Source organism: Puma concolor, chromosome C2 (assembly GCF_028749965.1).
Source record: "Puma concolor isolate L17-30 chromosome C2, mPumCon1.1.hap2, whole genome shotgun sequence".
NCBI lineage: Eukaryota > Metazoa > Chordata > Mammalia > Carnivora > Felidae > Puma > Puma concolor.
In genome coordinates this window covers 22,099,206-22,111,207 of record NC_141675.1, presented here as the reverse complement: position 1 = coordinate 22,111,207, position 12,002 = coordinate 22,099,206, and the positions used below count along the sequence as shown (strand labels likewise).

General features: G+C 38.9%; 1 protein-coding gene across 3 annotated transcripts in view; it reads left to right on the top strand.

The window, feature by feature from the left end:
* Nucleotides 1-12,002, top strand: part of KAT2B (lysine acetyltransferase 2B) — a 105,359-nt gene that overhangs the window by 17,008 nt on the left and 76,349 nt on the right. The gene's annotated exons all lie outside the window — the stretch shown is intronic.

The window sequence follows — 12,002 nt, the reverse complement described above, 5'->3', positions numbered from 1 at the left end:
TAGCAAGTTTTAATTGTTTCAAAGTCTCCATTCATTTTAAAAACAGGACAACCTACTTAAAGACGTATTCCCATCCTTTGCTGTTTCTCTTTTGCTGACAGATTCTGACAGTAGAGGTGTGGCTACCTAGACAACTAACTTCTTTTGCTTTTTTAGATCGGAGAAGGACAGAGATGGAGACCCCCATTTTCTGGTTTGTCTTTTGTTTTTTTCCCAAATGTAGCTTATTAAGCTTCTTTAATTTGTGAGGAGAATACGTGCTTCAGTTTTGGGACACAGTTTGGTGAAACTTTCCAGAAGACCTGTATTTGAAGTGATAATTAGTTATTAGCAGTTCTTGCCTTTTTGAAAAACAACTTCAGTGGGATATAATTGGATGCCCTAAAGTCTCTGGTTTTAAGTGTACAATTCAATGACTTTTAGGAAATTGAGTTTTAGATTTCCATCTCCCCAGAAAGATCCTTGTGTCTATTTGCAGACAACCCCGTTTGCACTCCAGCCTCAGACTATATCTATTTATATCCTTCCTTTCTTTCTTCCTTCCTTCCTTCCTTCCTTCCTTCCTTCCTTCCTTCCTTCCTTCCGAGAGAGGGCGCAGGAGCAAGAGAGGGGCAGAGGGAGGGAGAGAATCTTAAACAGGCTTCCTGCTCAGTGAAGAGCCCAACATGGGGCTCGATCTTACGACCCTGAGATCATGACCTGAGCTGAAATCTAGAGTTGGACTCAACCTACAGAGCCACACTGGTGCCCCCAGACTAATCAACTTTCTAGATCTATAAATTTGCCTTTTCTGGACATTCATATAAATAGGATTATATAGTATGTGTCTGGCTTCTTAGCATAATGTTTTTGAGGTTCATTCATGTAGCATATATATATATATATATATATATATATATATATATATATATATCAGCATCTCAGTCTTTTTTTAATGCCAAATAATATTCCACTGTGTGGATATGCCATATTTTGTTTATGTATTCACCAGTGATGGATATTTGGATTCATTCTGCCTTTTGGCTAATTAATATGAATAATGTTGCTGTGGACATCTGTGTGCAAATCTTTGTGTGGATACATGTTTTCATTTCTCTTGGGCAGATACTTTGGAATAGGTTTGTTGGGCCATGTGGTAAATTTATGTTGAACTTAATTAAGTTGTGGTAAAATAAATCTTGCATAAAATTTACCATCTATAAAGAATGTTTTTGTGAACTTGGGTGTACAAATATTTCTTTAAGTTCCTGCTTTCAATTCTTTAAAATTGCTAGATCATATGGTAATTCTATTTTTAATATTTTGGGGAACTGTCATACTGTTTTTCATAGTGGCTGCACTGATTTTCCTTTCCACCAATAATGCACAAGGGTTCCTGTTTCTCTGCATCCTCACCAACACTGGTTCTGGTCAGTAGCCGTCCTAATGAGTATGAGGGGGTAGGTATCTCATTATGGTTTTGATTTGTATTTCCCTAGTGATTAGAGATGTTGAGTGTCTTTTCATAGGCTTATTGACCATTTGTCTTTGGAGAAATGTCTGTTCAAGTCTTATCCCCTTTTGGGTTGTTTCTTCTTTGGTTGTTGAGTTGTAGGAGTTCTTTATAGCTTCTAGATATTACCCTTTATCAGGTATTTGATGGGCAAATATTTTTTTTTCATTCTGTAGGTTGCCTTTTCACTCGATTGATTGTGTTCTTTGATGCACAGAAGTTTTTAATTTTGATTAAGTTAAATGAAGCTATTTTTTTAAAATGTTCATTTTGAGAAAAAAAAAAAGGGGGCGCCTGGGTGGCGCAGTCGGTTAAGCGTCCAACTTCAGCCAGGTCACGATCTCGCGGTCCGGGAGTTTGAGCCCCGCGTCGGGCTCTGGGCTGATGGCTCAGAGCCTGGAGCCTGTTTCCGATTCTGTGTCTCCCTCTCTCTCTGCCCCTTCCCCGTTCATGCTCTGTCTCTCTCTGTCCCAAAAATAAACGTTGAAAGAAAAAAATTTTTTTAAATGTTCATTTTGGGTGAGAGAACTGGAGAGCAAGTGGGGTACGGGAAGAGAGAGGGAGAGAGAGAATCCCAAGCAGGCTCCCCACTGTCAGCACAGAGCCTGGCTTGGGGCTTGATCTCATGAATAGATAGATGAATACCTTCCTCCTACAGGATGGAATAGAATAGAGAGCCCAAAAATAAACCCTCACGTAAATGATCAAATGATTTCTGTCAAGACCAGTCAGTGGAGAAAGGGCAGTTTTTTCAACAAGTGAGCTAGAAAAACTGGATATTAACTTGGAAAAGAGTGAAGATATTGGACCCTTACCTTAAACCTGGGTGGCTCAGTCAGTTAAGCATTTGGCTCTTGATTTTGGCTCAGGTCATGATCTCATGGTCATGAGATCAAGCCCCAAGTAGGCTCTGCACTGAGCACAGGGCCTGCTTGGGATTTCCTTCTCACTCTCTCTGTCCCTCCCTTGCTCATGTACCCATGTGCACACTTTCTCTCTGAAAATAAGTAAATAAATATTAAAAAAAAAAAAAACAGGAAAAGCTTCATGACATCAAATATGGCAATAATTTCTGATATGACACCAAAGACACATGCAACAAAAGAAAAAATAGACAAGGGGTATCTTGGTGGCTAGTCAGTTAAGCATCTGAATCTTGATTTTGGCTCAGGTCATGATCTATGTTTAACTTTGTAAGAAACTGCCAAACTCTTTTCTACAGTGGCTACCATTTTACATCTCCTCCAACAATGAAGATTCCCATTTCTCTACATCCTTGTCAACATTTATCATTACCTGCTCTTCTGTTTTTTAATTTTGTTTTTGTTTTTTAATTTTTAGAGAGTGTGAGCGGGGGAGAGGGGCAGGGGAAGAGAAAGAGAGGTCGAATCTTAGGCAGACTCCATGCCTAGTGTGGAGCCTGATCTGGGGCTTGATCCCATGACTCTGGGATATGACCTGAGTCAAAATCAAGAGACAGGTGCTCACTGACTGAGCCACCCAGGTGCCCCATTATTATTATCTGCTCTTTTGGTTGTAAGAGCAAGGTGTGAAGTTGTATCTAATAATGGTTTTGGTGTTGACTTTTAAATATTCTACTTTTGTCTCACCTGGAGTAGAGAGGTAGTAAAATAGAGTGAGGACCTCCGCACACAACCACAGGACCAGTTATTTGCCTCAATGTACCCAATGAGTGCTTCTGCAGGGTAGACTGAGAAAGTTCTGGCAAATCTCTTAACATCTTAGAGCCTCAGCTTTTTCTTCTGAATAGCGGGGATATGGGGCGCCTGGGTGGCGCAGTCGGTTGAGCGTCCGACTTCAGCCAGGTCACGATCTCGCGGTCCGGGAGTTCGAGCCCCGCGTCAGGCTCTGGGCTGATGACTCAGAGCCTGGAGCCTGTTTCCGATTCTGTGTCTCCCTCTCCCTCTGCCCCTCCCCCGTTCATGCTCTGTCTCTCTCTGTCCCAAAAATAAATAAACGTTGAAAAAAAAAAATGTTTGAATAGCAGGGATAATTAATACCTTCCTCCTACAGGATGAGATAAGAACAAGTATACAAGTGCTTTTTCTCATTTTAGGTGCTTAATACATGTTGGAGGCACAGGTTTACTCCATCAGTTTCCCTTCAGTGTGTTCTTGCTATGAGACATCCCTGTCACTGATTTAAGTTTTCTAGCAAATAGGACTTCCCAGTATTGTAAGCATGACTGAATCCTAGTCATCTTGGCTGTCTTTCTCTTGTTCCTCTGGATGTCACCCAAATATCTTCACGCCTGTCTCACTCATCGACACTGAATGAACTGTGAGCACCCTGCTCCCTTGTCTAGCTGTCATCTGAGTCATGATCCTGTGTTTCTCCAGTGTAGCTTCCTTCTCATCCTCCATCCTGGCTTCTGCATACTACAATGAAGGCTGTTGCCTTCTCTTGCCATCTGACCTTGGATTCTACTGGGGCAAGACCATTTACATCCTGGGCCTGTTGAAGCAATCCAGTGGCTTTTTCCTTCTTGCTTGGTTCTGCCAAGTCTGCAGAGATGTGCTCTTGGGGGAGATGAAGTCATCTGGGGAGCTCTCTCCTCCTTGTGCCTGGGTTGCTAGCTGCAGCAGTAATTGGCTTTGCAGCATACTTCCTAAAAGGTTGTCCTTCAGATGGTACTTTGTTAAAGCTGCAAGGCCAGTCCCCTTGGGAGTTCCCGTAGATAGCAGCTGTCTTGCCTAATTAAGGAGAGATGTGGGAAAGGTATTTTGAAGGAAAACCTCTTATCTGGAAGAACAGTGGCTGGGTCTGCACATCTGGAAGGGAGAATTAAAGGCCAAGGCAGAGGGCATGGTAGCAACAGCTTGGAACATGTGGCAGAAAGTGCTTTGCTGGCAGTCAAGGATAAAGGCAATGAATGTTTTCTTTAGTATGTCCTCTTCAGTAAATTGGGCAAGAAGTCCCACACATACTACAATTTTTTTGCACTTAGGTTTCCAAGTGCCCAAGTGCGTGTCCACATGTAAGAAGTGCTTTGTATATCCTACTAAAAAAAGAAAAAAGAATAAATCCTGAAACAAGTGCTCAAGGGATTTCCAGGTATCTCAGAGAGGTATAACTCAAACCACTTAGAACCACTTAGGAAATGTTAGGACTGTCCTAGGCGTAAGCTCTTAGGGTCTATAGCAAAGACGGGTTTTGGGGGGTGGATCCCTTTTAAACTCTAGTGCAGCAATAGCCAGTAGAAATGTAGTATGAGCCACGCATGTGACTTAACATATGTAATTTTCCAGTGGCCATATGTATTGGTTTCCTAGGACTGCCATAACAAATTATCACCAATAAGGGGGGTTAAGTAACAGAAACTCCTTATTTACAGTTTTGGAGGCCAGAGGTCTGAAGTCAAGGAGTCAGCAGAGCCATGCTCCCTCCAGAGGCTCTGGAAAGAATCCTTTCTTGCCTCCTGGCCATCTTCAGCATTCCTTGGTGTATAGATGTATCACTCCAGTCTCTGCCTCTGTCTTCACATGGTCTGTGTGTCTCCGTGTCTATGGCTCAATGTCCAAATCTCTCCTTTCTTTTATAAAAGCACCAGTTATTGGTTTTAGGGCCCAGTTGATGTTCGGGATAATTTCATCTCAGCATCCTTAACTGTTCATATCTACAAAAAATCATATCTGTTTTCAAATAAGATCCCGTCTGGTGTTCCAAGTCCCGGACTTGGCACCCACTATGCCAAATTAAAAAAAAAGAGAGAAAAACAAAATATTAAATTTTATTAATTTTAGTATGTTAAATATTCTACAATATCATTGTAACATGTAATAATATATAATAATTTTTTTTAACATTTATTCATTTTTCAGACACAGAGACAGAGTGTGAGTGGGGGAGAGGCAGAGAGAGAGGGAGACACAGAATCTGAAGCAGGCTCCAGGCTCTGAGCTGTTAGCACAGAGCCCGATGCAGGGCTCAAATCCATGAGCAGTGGGATCATGACCTGAGCCAAAGTTAGAGGCCCAACCAACTGAGCCACCCAGGCGCCCCTAATATAAAATAATTCTTCATGAGATATTTTAACATTCTTCTTTTGTTTTTGACACTAAGTCTTTGAGATCTAGTGTTTATTTTACTCTTAGAATGCATCTCATTATAACATGTAATCAATGTAAAATAATTCTTCGTGAGATATTTTAACATTTTTTGTTTTTGACAGTACGTCTTTGAGATCTAGTGTTTATTTTACTCTTAGAATGCATCTCAACTTGGACCTACTCCCTTTTGGAGACTGGATACCCACTTGTGGCTGCCTGCTGCACACCGGCCAGCTCAGCTCCAGTGCTTGTGGGGCTCACAAAACTTTTATACATCTCAGTGTTTTGCTTATGTTTTCTCCCTCCTTTGCTCTCTCTGTCCTTTTATCTTCCGATTAGTTTTCAGGGAATTTTCTATTTATTTGGAAACAGTCTCAGTTGTTCTGAACAAAAGAAATAAAAGTCTACTTTGTGAAAGCTACTGAGATCCAAGACTCAGTGGGGGAAGCAGAGTGAGTCCATTTTGAAAGAAAAGTCCTTTATTCAGTTACATGTTTAAGTGTTTATTGTTGGTGGAATTCATTAAGTACTTCTATCACAGGTAGCTTAAGGAAGTGAAGTTAATACTTGGGATGTAACTTTTTTTTTTTTTTTTAGCAGAGGGAATGTAAGACTTTATTATTCCAAATCTCTCTGCCCTGAGATCTTTACCCATTATCAGACCCCCATGAACATGGCCATTCTTCTCTGTCATGTTAAGACAAGGAGTGGAATAAACTTTTCTTTATGGGCTGATTCTTCTAAGTCTGTTGTAATAATGAAGTCAGAATTTCTATCTCTAAAAATCTATATTGTCTTTTTCAAGAGTTGCAGGCTTGTTATTTGTTGGCTTGAACCTCAGGAAAGGGAGGGAGATTTTATAAGCAACCCCACGGGGGAAAAGTTTTGGATCCTTGAATTCTTAAATGTGGTTTGTGATAAGGATGTGGTTTCTGCACTTCCTCCCCCACGACTGATTTATACTGAGCCTCTGTTACAGTCCTTGGATATTTTTCTGGAATTCTATTTTCCCCTCAGATGAATTCATGTTAAAGAAAATTAGCAAGCAACCCATGAATATGAATACCGTAGAGAAAAATATAAAGTACAGTTTGGGGACATCTGGGTGGCTCAGTTGGTTAAGCATCTGACTCTTGATTTCAGCTCAGGTCATGATCTCAGGGTTTATGAGATAGTGCCCGATGTTGGGCCCTGCACTGACAGCTCAAAGCCAGCTTGGGATTCTCTCTCTCTCATCCCCCATTTGCTGTCTGTCTGTCTGTCTGCCCCATTTGCTTTCTCTCTCTCTCTCTCTCTCTCTCTCTCTCTCTCTCTCAAAACAAAGAAATTAAAATAGAAAAAGAATGATAAAGTACAATATGAATGTCCCTCTCCCTTTCCCACTTCTGCCCCCCTCCATAAGTATGTATCCATCTAGTTTCTCTGTATATCCAAATACATATTACATGCTTAAATTGCATATTCTCTTATTTTATTAAAAGATATATTGGATTATGCTTAGTATTGTTCTGTAGTTTGCTTTTTCTGCCTTTTACTGGGACCTGGAGGGGTCCCAAGTCTACGCGGTTAGTTGTATTGATAAATGTGGCATAATAGTCTGTGGCACCAATCTACATAATTTTATAAATTCTTATATTAATGATCAGATTTTACCTGACATATATTTTTTCTTTTGCTCTAATAAATGGTGTACAAATATCATTGAGCACATGTGAGTATTTCTGTAGGAAAGCTTCCAAGTAGTGTCCTTGGGCCAAAGGGCGCAAACAGTCCAGTTTGGTTTCTGAAAGTCTGTATCAATGTTTCCTGCCACACATGTTATATGAGGGTGTGTGTTTCCTCACATCTTGGTCAACTTTAGATATCAATGTCAACTTTTTCTGTATTTTTGCCAACTTAATTAGTATGAGGAAATACCTCACAGGGCTTTTACTTTTTCATTTCTACATTACTAGTTATTTTGACCATTTTGTATAGGTTTATTTAACATTAGCATCCGTTTTTCTTGGAATCATCTGGATTTGCAAATTTTTCCCTGTCAGACTGTGCTTTTTACTTCTTGTTTTATAGATGATCTTTATAAATTCTGAATATTAATACTTTGTTATATATGTCATAAGTGTATATTCTTTCAACTGATCTGGTTTATGGAACTTACACGTTTGAGGAGAATTGCAATCTTTACAATACAGATTTACCATATTGTAAATTGTAAAATTAATACGTTTACATCCTGTCATGAACAATGCATATTTCTTCATTTCAATACAGAAATTTGTCCAGTCTTTAGTAGAAAGTTATAGTTTTCTGTATACAGATCTTACTCATCTCCTTGAAGATTTATTCCTAAGTATTTGATGGTTTTGCTATTAGGATCTTTTTTTTCCCCTATTACATTTTCTAAGTGGTTCTTGCTGACATAGAGAAAAGATTCTGACTTTTATATGTTGATCTTATTCTTTAGTCAATTTACTGATTTCTGTATAAGTTTTGACAATCTCTAAGAATTGCCTACCAATTTTTACAGTCTTTATCTACTTCCAGGACAGTGTTGAACAGTGGATGTGTTGAGGGCTTCCTTGTTATGGTAACTTTAATAGGAATAATGTATCTCTTTATTTAATATAATGTTTTTGAGTTAAAAGAATTTTCTTCTATGGCAAGTTGGCAATTTTTTTAAATCAGAAATTGATACAGAATTTTATGAAAAGCTTCCTTGGCATCAATTGTAATTATTTTTTTCTTAATTTGTTAATGTAATTTGTTTGCAGTGATTGATTATCTTTGCATTCTTGTGATAAACTTGCTTAGTTCTTAGGTGTCGGTCAAAATGCATGATTTTAATTGTACTGTTGGATTTAATTTACAAATATTTTATTTCCATTTTCTTTAAAGTTTTTTTGTGAGGTTGGGCTAGTGATTTTTTCCGTGTGTTTTGCTGTCTGTATTCTGTTTTTGTGGCGGGGTTATACTGGATTCGTAGAGTGACATGTGAGTGTGCGTCTTTTTCTAACGCTCTGAAACAGTTTACAATGCAAAGGACTAATCTCTCCTGAGTCCAGTATGGTAGCCACCAGCCACAAATGACAGTTGAGCACTTGAAATGTGGCTGGTCTGAATGGAAATGTGCTATCATATATTTATGTCATATTAATAGTGTTTTTATACTGATTACATGTTGAAACGGTAATATTTTGGACATACTATATTAAATACATTTATTTAAATTAATTTTACTTTTTTTTTTTTTTTACTTTTTAAAATGTGGCTACTAGAAAATTAAAAGTTTTATGTGTGGTTCACATTATATTTATTTTGGATAGTTCTTGAGAATTAACTGGAACTTACTATAAAACCGTCTGATCCTGGAGCCTTTTTTTTTTTTTAGCTCTTTGACTACCTTTTCGTTTTCTTCTAGGGTTGTTAGAAAACTTTACTACTTATTAAATCAGGTTTGATAATTTATATTTTCCTAGAAAGTCACTTGATTCATCTAGTTTTTCACGTTTAGTGGTATAAAGTTCTACAGAGTACTTATCTATAGTTGTAAAATAAATCTGTAGTTGTATTTCCTTTCTCATTGTTCTTTTTTTCTTGCCTTCATTAGAATTGTCAAGAGTTTGTTTCTTTTAATGTCTTTTAAAAAATCAACCATTTATTATATTGGTTAGGTATATGATTTTCTTTGTTATTGATTTCCTGAAAAATTTTTTATGTAAGTTCCTTTTGTCAATTTTTCTTGAGTTTATTTTGTTACTCTTTTTCTAGATCATTGAGTTGAATGAATAGTTTACTTATTTTCAATCTTCATGTTTTTCCCGTATATGCATTTAAGGGTATATGTTTTCCTTTAAATGTTGCCTTGACCATATCCCATGGATTTTGATATATTATATACTTACTGGGTGATTGTGTATATGTAACCCGGCCATCATTTTCTCTTCACCTCTGCTTTTTGTGAAAATGTCCACCGAGATCACCAGTGAGCCGTTGAGTGACTTCCCACTGTTCTCGCCTATAGTGGACATGGAGTTGATTTATTCTTTGAGGAAAATAATTTTTTACATAACTTATAAGCTGCTCAGTCTTTTATTCAGTAAGATCTGTAACCTCTTTCATAGTGATTGAGGCCAGTGTCCTCAAACTACTTCCATTGGTTGCATCCTCTTCAAGTCCTTGCTTTAAAGTATTAACTGTCGGGGCGCCTGGGTGGCTCAGTCGGGTAAGCGCCCGACTTGGGCTCAGGTCATGATCTCTCAGTTCACGAATTTGAGCCCCGCGTTGGGCTGTGCTGACAGCTCAGAGCCTGGAACCTGCTTCAGATTCTGTCTCCCTCTCTCTCTGCCCCTCCCCTGCTCATTCTCTCTCTCTCTCAATAATAAATAAAACATTTAAAAAAAATTAAAAAAAGTATTAACTGTCATAGTTCCTCATGATTTATAGAGCCCTTGTTCCTTGCTCACCTTTCACCTAACAGAATACTCCTAGCATATTATCATTATCAGTGCCACTGTAATCTTTGTTACAATTTCCATTTATTCAGCATCTACCCACATTAATTGCTTAATACCTCCAACAGTCTTGTGAGATAGGTACTTTAAAACCCACTTTATAGATTAGGAAGCTTGGAGAGGTTAAGTGATTCACCCTAGGTTCACATAGTAAGTGTTGGAGTTAAGATTTGAAATTGTATTTCTTTAATTGCAAGTCCTTTCCTCTTGACCATGGCATTGATGCTGTATACTGTCACTTGTGGTCTTTCTGCCAACTGCAACCTAAGCTGAAACATTTTGCTGACCTTGAGTTTGCCTCCATTCCTTCTGTTGCTGCTATGATTGGGTTGAGAGCAGGGTGTTGAGGGGTAGTGGAGAAAGGGAAAGAGCCCTTGCAGGAGTGCTCAGAAAGAACTCTTTCTTAGTTTCCTGCCAGTCTTTTTTTACGACGGTGGATAGCCTCAAACTCCTGTCTTTCCTGTAACCTGGCCCCTTTTTTCTATCCCTGGCCTCTTTGCTTCTTCAGAGTCTGAGGAAGGCTGTTCAGGAAGGCCTGAAAGAATGTTCTAGTTCTTAGATTTTGCTGCAAGAAGATCTCGTCTCTTTCCATACAGCTATCTGGGAAAGTATCTGAGAATGTATTTCCTGAGCAGAGCTTCAGGAGGAATAGGTATGCATCACCTATTTGATTCAGTCCCAAAGTCTTATCTATTCTAGGCTGATGATTCTCAACCTTTGTTTTTTAATTTAGACTGAATATTTATTTATTTATTTTTATTAAAAAAGTTCTTTTTTAATGTTTATTTATTTTTGAAAGAGAGAGAGCATGAGTGGGGGAGGAGCAGAGAGAGAGGGAGACACAGAACCTGAAGCAGGCTCCAGGCTCTGAGCTGTCAGCACAGAGCCCAGTGTGGGGCTCGAACTCACAAACCACGAGATCATGACCTGAGCCGAAGAAGTTGGATGCTTAACCGACTGAGCCACCCAGGTGCCCCTAGGCTGAATTTTTAAGATAAATATCATGACTAAAAAAGGCAAGGTTCAGGCAGAGATCTATAAATGATAGCCCCCCCCAAAAGGAGTAATTTTATAATGTATTTGTTTATAGTGATAATTTTAGAATTTTAAACTATACATATTCTTTTATCCCTTCATAAAAATCCTAGAAAATTCTGACACAAAGATGTTAACCACCCTCTTTTCTCCTCTGTCACCCAGCCTCAGGAGAGTACCACTGGTCTCTAATTACATAGAAATGTTATGGAGAAAGCAGGCACCTACATATTTAGGTATACATGAAGCGATGGGTAAGAAGTATGTTCCAAAGCACACATCTGCTGTTTCCCTTCTAAAATGAACTCTTGTTCCCCTCCTCTCCTCCCACTTGAAAAGCCCCTTGTCTGTGTAGATCTTCCTGACATGGCCTATTAGTATGCATGTGTGTTTTATTTTTTTTTAACGTTTATTTGAGAGAGAGAGAGAGAGAGTGTGACTGAGTGTGAGCAGAGGAGGGTCAGAGCGAAAGGGAAACACAGAATCCAAAGCAGGCTCCAGGCTCTGAGCTGTCAGCACAGAGCCCAGTGTGGGGCTCGAACTCACGAACCATGAGATCATGAACTGAACCAAAGTTGGACGCTTAACCGACTGAGCCATCCAGGCACCCCAGTGTGTGTGTTTTTAATGGATCCATTATTAGTAACTCTTCCTTTTAGATCAGAGATGCCCAAGTTTGTCTACACATTGGAATCACTAGCTTAAAAAAATACTGATGTCTGGGATCTATATCCAGATATCCTGATTTAATTGATCTAGAGCCAGGTGTGGTATTAGGCTTAGCAGAGCTCTCCAGTAATTCCAGTGTGCCTCTAACATTGAGAACCACTGGGGTAGGTTTCTATTTCTGGAGAAATTTCTTGTGTGTCTTCTGTATCTGGTCCTATGATTGAT